The 13,528-nt window shown below is 47.6% G+C and overlaps 1 long non-coding RNA gene across 1 annotated transcript; it reads right to left on the reverse strand.

Moving 5' to 3' along the window:
* Positions 1–5,867: 5,867 nt before the first annotated feature.
* LOC110219730 (uncharacterized) lies at positions 5,868–11,547 on the reverse strand. Its single transcript, XR_002327735.2, has 3 exons — positions 11,377–11,547; positions 11,088–11,234; positions 5,868–7,831 (listed from the first exon to the last, which is right to left on the reverse strand). It is a non-coding gene; the product is annotated as an uncharacterized LOC110219730 (long non-coding RNA).
* Between the last annotated feature and the right edge of the window lie 1,981 nt (positions 11,548–13,528).

Below are 13,528 nucleotides of genomic sequence, written 5' to 3' on the forward strand. Positions count from 1 at the left end.
CTACAACATGTGGCATCTGATGCAGCCAGTGGCGGGAAGACAACAATGGTTTGCTTCTAGGAGAGAGTAGGCAGAGGGGACAGAAAACCTTCTCACTAGGCTGGAAGACGTGGTTTTAAGTCCCAGTTCTAACACTATTTAGGTTCATGATCTCCCCCCTCCAGATCTCAGTTTCTTCATCTATAAAATGGGGACAGTAATTATAACTGCATTATCTCTTTCATTAGATTATTAAGAGGAAAGTGCTTTGTGAACCCATAAAACACAATATCAATAAAAGCTGTAACTATTATTCTATCTGGGAAGGGAAGCAAGGTTTGAAAATCTGGATATTCCAGATGAAGCCCTGGGTTCAAGCTCCTAGGGTGACACTAACCTTAAGCAAGATATTTCCCCTCCCTGAGCTTTGGTTTCCTCATCTGCAAAATGGGTATAATGATTTTTGTACACTCTACCTAAAGGATGGTTGTGAGGAAAGTGCTCTGAAAACCTTAAAATAATATAAGAAAGGGAGCTGTCCTTAACTGTATGGGGAAAGAAAAAGCCGGCCATGCATGACTCCATCCTCAGTGGGCACCCAGTAGAGGGTGATCCCTCTGGACTAGATTCTAACCTCAAGGCGGCAGGAGGCCAGTAGCTGCTCCTAGTTTCTGAGAATTGGAGAATCCAGAGGGATCCAGGAGGGCTGAGTGCGCGCGCATACACACACACACACACTCTCTCATTCTCTGTCTCTCTCTGTCTCTCTCTGTCTCTCTCTCTCTCTGTCTCTCTCTCTCTCTCTCTCTCTCTCTCTATTCCAAGAATAAACAAGGCGGGTTTCAGGAGGGATTAAGGAAACTTTTCAATGCCTTATTTATTCAGCTCTTCCGCCTATACAAGTTACTGGTGCATTAAGCAAAAACAAAGAGAGACAAGAGCCCTGTAACTGAGTCACTTCCTCTGACAGTCAACTGCCACCAGCCCTAAAAGTCACTATGGTGTGCTCCCCCACATGGGGCACAGGTGGGTCAATTCACATTGGGACAGCCAGGGTGAATGTAAGACACATAGGATCCCATGTTAGAACAAAGCCCATGAAAGATTCAGGGGAAATAGATTGAGCCTTGAGAAGGTATGCATGGGAACACATTTCTACCCTCCCTCCCAGCTTACAGCTCCGCTGACATGCTTCTGCACATCTGTGACTTTCCATGTGCCAGACTGCCTGGGTGTCCCCACCCCTGCCCTTGCGCACCTACCTCTGCGCACACTGGTATCCACCTACCTCCCTGCATGTATCTTTGCAGGCCTGCTCATGCATGTGTCCGCCTGCTAGCACATGTGGACCTGCATTGACTCATGTGTGCCTGCTCATGTGTGCCCCCCAGGGACAAGGAGGAACATGGAGCAGAGAGCCTTCTGGCTACAGAAAGGATTTCCTGCCATTTATCTTAGGGTCCAACAAAAAAGGGAAAGAGCCAAGAACTGTTATCGAAACAATGGTAGTCGATGCAGGAAACTTCATGTGGTGCTGAGGGGAGCCTGGGGTCTGGGGGAACAACACAGCAGAGAAACAAGGAAGAAACTCCAATAATACTCAAACTTGTAAAAAAAAAATGGGGGTAGCAGCTGGAAGTGAGATCCAGTGGCTGGGTCCCCTCTTCCCCAGGGATCAGGATGCTTCAGGGCCAAGAGATCACGTAGTTCACAGCCTGGGAGCCAACACTGACATCTCCCAGTCATGTGACAACCCCATCACGGCGCTCCCCACCGCTCCCCCCCCCACACACACCCCCATTACACAGGCAGCTAGGTGAAGGAAGACAGGAATTTGAATCCTGCCTCCAGAGCCTGAGGGAGGTACTTTACCTCCCCCCATCTGAGCATCTACATCTGTAAAATGGGCATCATAGCAGAACCAACCTCCCAGGTCCCCCAGTGAGGGAATGCCCACGGGCAAATTTGTAAAGTACTAGATAACTGTGAAGGATGATCATTAGTGCACATTGCCAGGGGTGATGGGTGGATCTTAAGTGGAAGACAGAAAGGAGTCTTTGGGGCTGAGAGGGGACAGCCAGTCTGCCATAGAAGACCGGCCCATTCATCTCTCAGAGGAGGAAAGTGGAGCCCACAGTGTCAGTAGCAGCTGCTGCTCTTTGTGTCCAATTGTTTCAGTCCTGTCTGACGATCCATGATCCCATTTGGGGTTTTCTTGGCAAAGATGCCACAATGGTTTGCCATTTCCTCCTCCAGCTCACTTTACAGATGAGTAAACTCAGGCAAACAGGGAGAAGTGACTTGCCCAGGATCACACAGCTAGGAAGTGTCTGAGGCTGGATTTGAACTCAGGCCCCGCCTTCTATGCACTGCACCACCCACTGCTCTTGCTGCTCCAGGGAAAACCAAGTGTGAGAAATGTGAGGTGCCCAGGCTGGCGCCTCTCCCATCTGCACGACCTTTGGAGTCCTCATCTTCCTTTGGGCCTCCAATTCATCCTCGGCGAGATAAGGGTGGACTACAGGGTCCCCGTGGTCCTTTCCTGCTCTTCCATTCCGGCCCTGAGGGTCCTTCTGGCTGCAACATTTTATGATTTTATGACACTACCCCCAAACCACCCATTAGGCCTTAGGCCAAAGGGAAATAATTGAGAAAAGGTGCTTCCGTCTGGTATAACTGCAGCCAAAAGAAACCCAACACCACCCCAAAAAGGGATTGATTGCACATTCTGGGCCTACCTCCCCAAGTGCACTTCAGTGAGAAGCACTCCACAAGCTTCCCACATACAGGAGCTCAGGAATTACACCTCCAAAGAAGTTACCACTAACAGATGACCAGGGAAATGTAGAAAGAGAGCAAATAACAAGACTGGGTTCCTGTTATTTCAGGTTGTTATCTTTGGGCTTGACATTTCCTCCTGTTTGTCTGTGTTACCTGGCATACAGCCCTCTGGGAAGGTTAACCCTTCCGTTTCGGAGAAGCTCCCAGCTCAATCGGACCCCAGGGAGCAGAGCAAGCCCTGTTATTCCCAAAATGAATCTTTCCCACCCCCTCCTGGGTTTTCTGGAATTTCCCCGGGAATAACCCAAGAACAAATAATCACAGGAACAGTTCACATATGTATAAGTGTTGAAGGTTTACATGGGGCTGATCCTCATTGCTGTGAGCCAGGCAATGGAACCGAGACTTGGAGACTGTATATTTTGACTTGGGAGCCCCCCTCCCAATCTAGAATTTATAGGGTGACAGATGTCCAGGGCTGGAGGCAGAGTGGGACCTCAGCCTGCCCTGTCCCTACCTCCCCTCTTCCTCACACCTCCCCAAGAACACAGACCCAGAGATGTTCTCCACCTCTGCAGGTGGTGAAGCAAATCCAGAGGTCTGCTGAGAAGTGGAAGTGACAGGTGGTGGGCGGCAGAGTGGAGAGGAGGGGAGGGAGCTAGTGGAGGGTGAAAGGAAAATATGAATAAGATGCCACAGAGAAACAGTTCTGCATTCTAACAGCATGATTTCATTAATTCTCAGTCCCTTCCCACACCAGCCCCACCCTCTAAACAGGGCTTCAGAGCCTGGTTTCTGGTTTCCCAGTCTTTGAGAAACAAAGTACACAGTGTGGATTTCCCAGAGGGTTCCTCCTCCTCCGAGAGCCCAGTCAACTCCAGCCACACTAGCGCCTTTCCCTCTTCTTCTGACCTATAGAAGCCTAGGAGGGCTCCCAGCCTGGCTATCCTCCCCCTTCATACCCACTTCCATCTTGCCTAGAGCTAATTTTGAGACAAAGAAGAGCTTTGGAAGGTCTGCGTGAGCTGGTGCAAAGTTGCCCAAAGAGAGCTAGATTTGGAGACTGAGGGACCTGGGTTCAGATTCCACCTCTCTACTTAATGGTTGCAGGACCCAAATGGAATCAAATTTCTTCTCTGTGCCTCAGGGTTTTGTGATCCATAAAATTAGAGAACTGGGCTAGAGCTCCTCCAGCAGTCATTCCTAGCAGCCTAAGTATTACATGGTGCAACATCCCACACATGGTGGTCAATTGTTTATTGAATGCATGAATGAATGAATGAATGAATGAATGAATGAATGAATGAATGAACTAATGGCCATCAGAAATCAAAGCTGAGCTCCAGATCAAGCTAGAAGACACCTCCCAGGTCTTCAGTTCCAATGCTTCCATTCTCCAGGGGATGAGATTGAGGATCGGAGAGGAAGGAGTAGGGCCTTCTATCTTCTCACCCACCTGGTAAGTATCCCCTCTCAGCAGAGCGAAGCTGATCGTCAGATGTGCAATGATCACCCAACCCATGCTCAAAGTGTTTCCAGCTTGTGTTTCACACGCACCATCTTGGAGAACCACCACGTTGATGAGGCCTCAGAGTGGGGCCGTCTCTCAGGGATGGATGAAAACCCCTTTTAAAATGAGTCTAACCTTTTAGAGTAGCAGCCTAGCATGTTTTGGGTTGTACCTTATATGTTGTTTCCCCCGTTAGACTATAAGCTCCTTGAGGGCACAGGCTGGTTTTGCCTTTGTGTTCCCAGCACTCCGCACAGTGCCTGGCACACAGGAGTGGCTTAATAAATGCTTGTTGAGAAATGGTGCTTTGGAAAGAAACTCATCTCTCTCCTCGGCTTCCCATTCTCACCATACTTCCTCAGTTTACCTTTCTTAATTGGGCTGATCTAGGACAGGGGTGAGAATAATGGAAGAAATGTTTTATAGCCCCAGTGCAGGCTTCAAAAGTCGCAGAGAATCTCAGGAAGCTTGGTAGCACCTGCACGTGGCCCAGGGGAAGGAGGATTGACTTTGGAGCTCAAATACCTGGGGTAAATTCTGGCTCTGATCCTTGCTATCCGCGTGACCCTGAGGATGTCACTTTTCATCTCTGGGACTCAGTGGCTCATCTGTAAGATCACAGATTCACTCTCTAATTCTGGCCCCAAGTCCATGACCCTAGGATCCTCTACCCCTCCTGTTTCCATCCCTGGTCCAGGAGTTGGACTCAGGCTCTCAGAGACAGGATTAGGAAAATGATCACTGCAGAATCATGTCAAGGTTGCCTGCCCCTCCTTGGCCTCATGTCTTCACGATGAAGCTGCAACCTTTCATTACCACCATAGGTACCGACATTACTGACCCATGCTTAGGCACAAACTACTCTCTCCTTCTTCATCAAACCATCTTAGAAAAGCAATGTTAGCCCTTTGTAACTGAAGGTTTGCAAAGCACTCTTCATATATAATCTCATTCTTCTCTTTCTGCAAGCCTGGGAGGTAGATGCTATTATTATCCCCATTTCACAGATGAGGAAACTGAGGGAGACAAACAAAGGTACAGTGGCTTGCCCTGAGTCATACAGCTAGTAAGTGTCAGAGGCTGGATTTGAACTCAGATCCTCCCTGATTCCAGGTCCAATGTTCTATCCACTGACATAAGACCAGGCCTTTCACCTCCCAAACCTTCTCCAGACTAGAGTCTCAGACACCAAGGCCAGGCCAGGCCAGGAGCCAGATGCATGTGCCTTTTTCAGGCTGTTTTCTAGCTACAGGTCACTAGCATGGGCTAAGACACAGGAGACAGTGCCCAGAGTGAGTACGGGCAGGCACCTAGGGACTCCATCAGCAGGTATTTACCAACACAGAGACCCAACCCAATCTCCCTTCTTCCTAAGTATTTCAGGAGCAATGAACTGATAGGGTCCTCCATCATCATAAGATTCCTGCGGGCAGAAGCCCAGTCAACTTGCACGCTCCCTGTTCTATAGCTCAGTGAGCTCCAGCCTCTTCCTCTGACTATACTTCCCCAGGCACCATCTATTCCCCATTCCCTCAGCCCTTGGCCTCCCCCTATCCAAACCCTATCCCACTCTGCCCTCCCTTCCCAATGTGCCCCTGGATAGCCCAATCTATTAACAAACTTCCCTTTCCTCATCCTCTCACACACTTTCCTTCTTGTTCTCAGGAAAACTTGATTCCGTCTGGAGAACCCATCTGCATCCATCCCTGGTCACCCTTTCCAGGGCTGGTCGAGCCTTTTCCCATCCCCTTTGCCAACAGACACACTCTTTGCTCCCTGATGACATCCCAGACTCACCCCTTCCACCATCCCTCAGCAGCCTTCCCAACTGAGGCTTACTCCACGAGTCTATGACTTTATCTGGAGAGTGATAATTGGACTCGAGGTCCTACCCCCTTCTTTCTTGGGGAGTTCAGTCTCTGAGTTCAGTCTTCTTTATTTCAATCCCTGTCCTTGTGCTCGAGAACTTCAACATAATAATAATAGTAGTCGTAGCTAGTATTTATGTAGCACCTACATGTCTGGCAGGCACTGTGCTAAGCAGTTTGCAAATACTGTCTTTTTTAGACCTCACAACAGCTCTGGGAGGTAGATGCTATTATTATCCTTATTTTACAGATGAGGAAACTGAGGCAGACAGCAGTTAAGTGACTTGCCCAGAGTCACACAGCCTGAGACCAGATATGAACTCAGGTCTTTCTGACTCCAAGCCCAACATTCTATCCACTCAGCCACCTAGCTACATAGAAGCTGACATCTCCTCCCATATCCTGGCCTCCCAGTTTATCAGCTTCACCTTTCATCACTCCCATCTTTACTCTACCTCAGCAACACACAGATCTCACCGGCACACATAAGCGGGCTCTGTCCAAAATCCAAAATTCTGAAATCCTCTTACCATAACCACCAATCTCCCATCTCTCTATCCACTTCACTCTTCCTCAATCTATTCTTTATCTACCTGGTAACCTCTACTCCAGTCATGTCTCCTCCTTTTTCTGCCCCTGATACCACTTTCATTCATTCACAATCTTGACTTCAGAGAAGGAGCTAACTGAATTCTTGGATCACAGATACAGAATGGAAAGAAAAAGGAAGGTGGGGGAGGAAACTAGCATTTATTGGGGGCCTTCTAATTCAATAAATATTTATTAAGCCCTTATTATGTGGCAGGCATTGTGCTAAGTGTTTGATAAGATAAATATCATCTGTAAAAAGTCTGGGACCTCAGAGGCCATTCAGTCTAACTCCTGTCCTGCATGTTACGGAGGAGGAAACTGATGGCTGTGGAGGTGAAGTGACTGGCCTAAGGTGATACAAGCAGAAACCGTCCTAGGTGGGATTTGATTCCAAGTCACTAGGTAGAGGTAAGCTGGAGGCTCTGCTGGAAGAAGGGAAGAGGCAACTATCTGGGCTGGAGGCAGGGTGGGGAGGGGAGTGTACAGGCTCCACTCCCCAGTGCCATGCCCAGGGGCCCAGGCTTCTCTGACAAGCTTCTGGGAGCCATCCAAGCCATTGAGTTAACTGTTACACAGAGGTTAAGTGTGGCCCCATGTCTTCTGACCCATCTCAACTTACTGCTCTGCTGCATAAAGGCTTTCCCACATCTGATGAAACTCCCAAATATGGTCGCTGAGGAAATGAGATCACTCCTTGACAAAGTTTGTAGCATTGCAGTTTAGGGTGTCAAGAAGGACTGCCTTTTCAGGGTTACTCAGCCAATTTTTGGGTCCACCTGGCCCTCGACTCTCACTTCCAACTCCAAGAAGCTATAGCATGTGCAGCAGCCACACTCTAGTAAAATTGTCTTGGGCAGACAGGCTAAACCAAGTTGAAAGTAACCTATTGGCCTGAAGATAGAAGGTGAGGTAGAAGGGTATCTACCCTATGCATGTGAAGACCTCCCTTGGTGGAACTGGAGGAGAACATTTCATTCCAACCGCCATGAAGGTGGTTGAAGCATTTTGGAGCACTTAGAGTCTGGTCAGACATCAAAGATGCTACAGTCATCCACTGCATCCTGGTCATCTTGACTTTTGTCCCGCCACTGGACTTTAATGACTGGAAGACAGAAGAGAAAGACAGATGACTTTGAGATTCTGCTTCACTGAAATCCAATTCATGAACAAGTCAAGACATCATCTAATGTCATTGGTCCTCTTCGAAAACAAAGGACAAGCAATAGCTCCCTCTACCACACACGCACGCACACACACGCACACGCACACACACACACACACACACACACGCACACACACACACGCGCACACACACACACACACGCACGCATGCACACACACACACACACACTTATCTTGATTCTCTCCTTGTCTACTGGCTGCTTCCATCCCACTTATAAACATGCTTATGTCTCCTACAGTCTCACAAAACCCTTACTTGATCTGTATATAATAATGGTCTCCACTATTATCCCGTCTATTCCTTTTGTGGTGAGATTAGAGAAGGCCATTTACAGTGAGTTCTCCACTTCCTTTTCTCTCATTCTCTTCCTAATCTCTGTGGTCTGAATTCTAATCTCATCATTCAACCAAAACTGCTGTGTCCCAAGTCACTGGTGGTCCCTTCATTGTCAAACCTCATGACCTTTTCTCAACCCTCATCTCTCTTGATCTCTGGGCAGCTTCTGATACTGTCCATCACCCTCTTCTCCTAGCTCGTCTCTTTGCTCTAGGTTTTCATGACACTGGGCTCTACAAGTTCTCCTCCCACTGTCTGACCACTCCTCAGTCTCTTGTGATGATCTTCATCCAGGTCATGCCTGTGGGTGTCCCCCAGGCCTCCAGAGCTCCTATCTTCCTATGCTATCTCATTTGGTGATGACATCACCTTCAATAGCTTCAATCATCTCTATGCTGATGATTCTCAAATCTCCTTGCCCAGCCCTGAGCTCTCTGAAGACTCATCTCCAACTACCTATTAGACATTTTGAAGTGGATGCCCCATAGACATCTTAAACTCCACATATCCAAAACTAAACTCATGATCTTTTCTCCAAGCCATTCCCATTCCAAACTTCCTTATTATTATCAAAGGCATCACCATCTTTTCAGTCAGCTAGGTGCTTAGCCTAGGTATCAATCTCGACATCTCACTCTCTCACCTCCCAACCCCCCACTACATATCCAGTCTGTTGCCAAGGCCTGCCAATTTTACCTTCAAAACATCTCTTGCATACACCGCCTTCTCTCTTCTAACACTGCCCCCGTCCTAGTGCAGACCCTCATCACCTCATGCCTAGATTGTTGTGGTTGCTGCTGGTGGGTCTGCCAGCTTCAGGTCCCTCCCCATTCTAGTCCATCCTTCACTTAGCTGTCAACATGATCCTCCTACAGCACGGGTCTGATTATGTCATCTCAGTAAACTGCAATGGCTCCTTTTCACCTCTAAGGGCAAATATAAAATCCTCTGTTTGGCATATAAAGCCCTTTATAACTTCCTTCTCCACCCCTCACCTTTCTAGACTTCTTACACCTTATACCCCTTCCACACTACTGAACCCAGTGACACTGGCCTCTTTGCTGTTCCTCAAAAAAGACACCCCATCTCTCAACAGCAGACATTTCACTGTCCCCCGTGCCTGGAATGCCCCCATCCCTCCTCATTTTCACTTCCTGTCATCCCTAGCTTCTTCAAGTCCCAGCTAAGATCCCACCTTCTCCAAGATGCCTTTCCTCATTCTTCTTAATTCTAGTTCCTTCCCTCTATTGATTATCTATTATTCATCCTGCCTACAGATTGTTTCTACATAGTTGTCTGCATACTGCCTCCCCCATTAGATTGTTAGCTCCTCGAGAGCAGAAACTTGTCTTTTGCCTTTCTTTGTACTATTCCCAGCACTTAGCATAGTGCTGGGAACACAGTAGACACTTAATAAATGTTTATTGGCTGACCAAAAGAGGCCCTCCCTCACCTCCCACTTTACTTAAATAATTAGGCTATCTGTAGGGAGCTCTCTCATTCCCTATTCTGCATGTCACATATACACACACCCCCATTTTCTCCTCAATTGTTCGCATCTCTGAGGCATAAGTGGCTCTTATCCTTGCCAAAGCAAACTCTTCTACATGTACCCCGTATCCAACGCAATAAGCATACATTAATCACCTGCTGTGTGCCCAACACTAAGCTGGCCTGTCCTCCAGGTCCTTGCCCCATAGGTCATATTCTTTCCTCTTTCTCTCTATTTTACTCTTCCCTCCTTTTTAATTTTTCCCTGTCTATGGGCTCCTTTCCCTTGCTACCTTCAAACAGGCTCAAAGCTCCCCAACATTAAAAAAAAAAAGATAAGTAAAAAACCTTTCCTTTGACCCGTCTGTTTCCTCAAGTTATCAGTCTATACCTCTTCCCCCTTCTACCCTGTCAGCCAAATCTAGGTTTCAGTGATCATTTGTCCTAGAAAAAAAGCCACCTTCCTCTTGTGTTCACTCATTCCTCAGCCTCCTGCAATGTGTCTTCTAACCCACTACGGCACAGAAACTGCTTCCTCCAAGACTGCTGATAATCTCTGCCCAATATTATGACCTTGTCTTAGTCCTCATCCTTCTTGCCTTCTCTTTGTCTCCACTCGATATTCTCTGCTCCCTTGGCTTCTGTTTCTCCTTCTACCTATCTGGATCCTTCTTCAAATTTCTGTTACTGAATCAGCATCTGTCCTCTGCCCCCTAATCGATGGAGTTCCCCCAAGCTCTGTCTTCAGTCTTGTTTTCTTCTCTCTCTCTACCCCCCTCTTGTGGTAATCACAGAAACCCTCAATGGGCTTAATTATAGCTTCAAAGCAGATGACTCCTAAATCAATATGCGTGAACCTAGTGTCTCTCCTGAATCCTAGTTCCATCCAAACTACTGACTAGACATCTTTAACTGCCTAGTTCTCATTCTCTTTTAGGGTTGTTGTTTGTCCTTCATCCCCAAAGAGGACCATGACATCAAGAAGGTGATGCCATGATTTGCAAGTGAATTGCATTTAAGTGGGGGAGGGCTGTGCAAAGTCACCAGCCTCACCTTCTCTTCCAGAGCCATCTGGGTCCAGTGGCAAGATATAGATCAGGATGATCGGAGGTGGCCCCCCCTTTAGGGATTGAGGGATGTAGGAAAGGCTCAATTTGGATTTGCTTTAAAATATCCTAAAATTATTTTCTAATATTTAATAATTTAAGAAAAATGTGATGGTGCAGAGGGTGGAGGTCTCAGTGAAGAAGAGCAGAGGGAAGCTTAGTAAAGGCAGCACACGAGTCTGCTATGATAAGGGTTTCAGTATCCATGCCCTCTCCCATAAACATTCACAAAATGATTTTACCTTCTCAGAATATCTTCACATTTAGAGCCAACGACAGCTGTGGTTTTCTCTGAAAATCTATTTTTCCCATTTTGAGCACGTTACAAAGAACACTGGTTCAGGGGCCAATGAATGTGGGTTCAAATCCCACTCCAGTCTTCAATTTCTCTGAAATGAGGGGATTGGATGAGTCAGCCTCTGTTGTCCCAATATGTCTAAATCAGAATCACTTATCTTCCTCCCTACCCACTCACTCCTCCCCAAGCCTTCCCCATTTCTGCAGATAGAAATATCATGGTTTCAGTCATACTTGCATTCACAACCCCAAGCTCACAGAACCACAGAGGAGAAGGGGTCCACAGAGACCACCTTGTCCAGCGGTTGCCTGTGACATGCCTGAGCGGTCATTCAGCCTTTGCTTGAAGCCCTCCATTGAGGAACCCACCACCTGCCAAGGCAGCTTATATTACTTTTCAACAGTTCTAGCGGTTGGGACATTTGTCATCACATGAGATGTGCTAACATCTTGGGACTTGCAGCCACTCCCCCAAGCTCCAAGTACTGACCTTAGAATCACCCCTCCCCATGGCAAGCCTTCAAACAAGTGAAGATAGCCATCATGGCTTCTCGGAGGCTCCTCCAACCAGGCTTCATGTGGCATGAACTCAAGGCCCTTGGTCAGCCTGGCTGCCCTCCTCTCAATAGTTATCAAGAACTTCAAAGAGAGGAGCTTCCCTGAACCAAGCTCAAGACTCCAAATGAAGGCAGCTAGGTGGCATAAAGGATACAGCACCGGTCCTGGAGTCAGGAGGACCTGAGTTCAAATTCCACCTCAGACACTTACTAGCTATGTGACCTTGGGCAAGTCATTTAATTCTGATGGACTCAAAAAGAAATAAAGACTCCAAATGGGATCTGAACAGGGCAGAACTCTAGAGAGCAAGGGGCCATCCCCTCCTTATTCCTGGAAGCTCTGCTTATGACCCAAGATCTCACTGGGTTGTTTGGCAGTCACCGTCGCCCCTGCTGACTCATACAGAGGTTGTATTGTTAGTCTTCCACAAGCCCCAGACCTTTCTCACAAACTACTGTTGAACCAGGACTCCCCCCTCTCTCGTTTGCACAGCTCATTTTTAGCCTAAATCGATATCAATAATCAACAAACATGTATTAAGTGCCTACTACATGCCGGGCACTAAGTGCTAGGGATACAAAAAGAGGCAAAAGAGAGTCCCTGCCCCCAAGGAGCTTCCAATCAAATGCAATCTCGCCTCAAGACCTCACTCGCATATGAAATTTCAGCTTATTAGAGCCAACTCAATTTTCTATCTTTTCTTTTTAGGTCCTGAGTCTGGCAACTCTAATAATCTAGGACAGTAGAATTCAAAGCTGAAAAAAGCTCAGAAGAAATGATATTTGTAAAGAGCCTGGTAAACTTTAAAATTCTATGTAATTGTTAACTAGTAGTGGTGGTGGTAGAGTGGTGGTGGTGGTGGTAGTAGTAGTAATAATAGTGGCCGTGGTAGTAGTAGTGGTGGTGATGGTGGTAGTAGTAGTAGTAACAGTAGTGATGGTAGTCGTCATAGTAGTGGTTATGGTAGTGGTGATAATGGTGGTAGTAGTAATAGTGGTAATGCTGGTAGCAGTGGTAGTGGGAGCAGCAGTAGTGGTGGTGGTCTGCACTTGCATCTCACAGGTGAGGCCCACGGAAAAGAAGTGGCTTGCCCAAGGTCTCTAGAGACCACCCCTATCATGAGGAGCTAGAATTCTGCCTCTATTCTATAACTTCAGTGTAAATCTATCCACTACAGCATGAACTCCTGAAAAGTGAGGCCCAAAGCTTATTCATTGCCCTCAGACCTTTCAAGCAGCAGAAGCAGAGTAAGCCATTGCTAAGTGAATAGATGGACAGACTGGCCCAGCCCTATCTCTGGAGAGGGATGGAAAGGAGGAGGGTTGGAGGAGGGGCTGCCCCTAAGGACAGTTCAGTTCAATTCAGTTCAGCACATGTGCATTGTCCATTGTGAGTGGGCTGGGCTGCTGCTGCTACACAGGCCAAAAAGTGGAAGAGTCCCTGAGCTGAGGGACTTCTGCGGAAGGAAGGTGGGGATGGGCCAGAGGTTGTCTATTCCGGGCAGAGGACAGTGAGGAGACAGAAGAAAACAGTCAAATTGGCAGGGATGCAGAAGCTGCGAGAGGGGGCCGTGTGAGAGAAGGTTATACTTTAGGTGACAGTCAGGAGCCCAGAAGGAAGGATGAGCTTCCCCTGCTTCACCATTAAGGCTGCAAGAGCAGAGTGGGGGGCTTCCTTCTCAGATGCTGATGGGACAAGATGGCCTCTGATTTATTAGCTGATTCAGATTCAATGATCTTTGGTTCTTCTGACAGCTCAGGCTGGGCTCTTCCCAGGCCAGGAGGCTGACAGCCTCTGGGGATGCCCTGATGACCAACCTCGGGCATTC

Source organism: Phascolarctos cinereus, unplaced genomic scaffold (assembly GCF_003287225.1).
Source record: "Phascolarctos cinereus isolate Bilbo 61053 unplaced genomic scaffold, phaCin_HiC Scaffold_726;HRSCAF=1367, whole genome shotgun sequence".
Classification (NCBI taxonomy): Eukaryota; Metazoa; Chordata; class Mammalia; order Diprotodontia; family Phascolarctidae; genus Phascolarctos; species Phascolarctos cinereus.